The sequence below is a fragment of the Orycteropus afer genome, unplaced genomic scaffold, assembly GCF_000298275.1.
Source record: "Orycteropus afer afer isolate SDZICR_OR568_19922 unplaced genomic scaffold, OryAfe1.0 scaffold00272, whole genome shotgun sequence".
Taxonomy (NCBI): Eukaryota; Metazoa; Chordata; class Mammalia; order Tubulidentata; family Orycteropodidae; genus Orycteropus; species Orycteropus afer.
This window is the reverse complement of record NW_006921859.1, coordinates 2,981,279-2,981,834: the sequence shown is the minus strand read 5'-3', so window position 1 is coordinate 2,981,834 and position 556 is coordinate 2,981,279.

Below are 556 nucleotides of genomic sequence, written 5' to 3'. Positions count from 1 at the left end.
GGAATACCCAGTGAAACGTTGAGATGTTTTAGCAAACAGATGGAATGCTGGAAGTGCTCACTCATCTATTCTAAGAAATTTGGAATATAGCTATCTGCCCAATCGACTGAAAGAGATCCATATTTGTGCCCATTCCAGAGAAAAGTGACCCAACAAAACATGGAAATTATCCAACAATATCAGTAATATCACACACAAGTAAAATTTTGCTGAAAATAATTCAACAGCAATTGCAACAGCATATTGAATGGGAACTGCCAGAAATTCAAGCCAGATTCAGAAGAGGGCATGGAACAAGGGATATCATTACTGCTTTCAGATGGATCTTAGCTGAAAGTAGAGAATACCAGAAAGATGTTTACTTGTGTTTTATTGACTATGCAAAGGCATTCAATTGTGTGGATCATAACAAATTATGGATAACATTACAAAGAATGAGAATTCCAGAACACATAATTATCCTCATGAGGAACTTGTACTTAGACCAAGAGGCAATTGTTCAAACAGAACAAGAGGATACTGCATAATTTAAAATCAGGAATGGAGTGCATCAGGG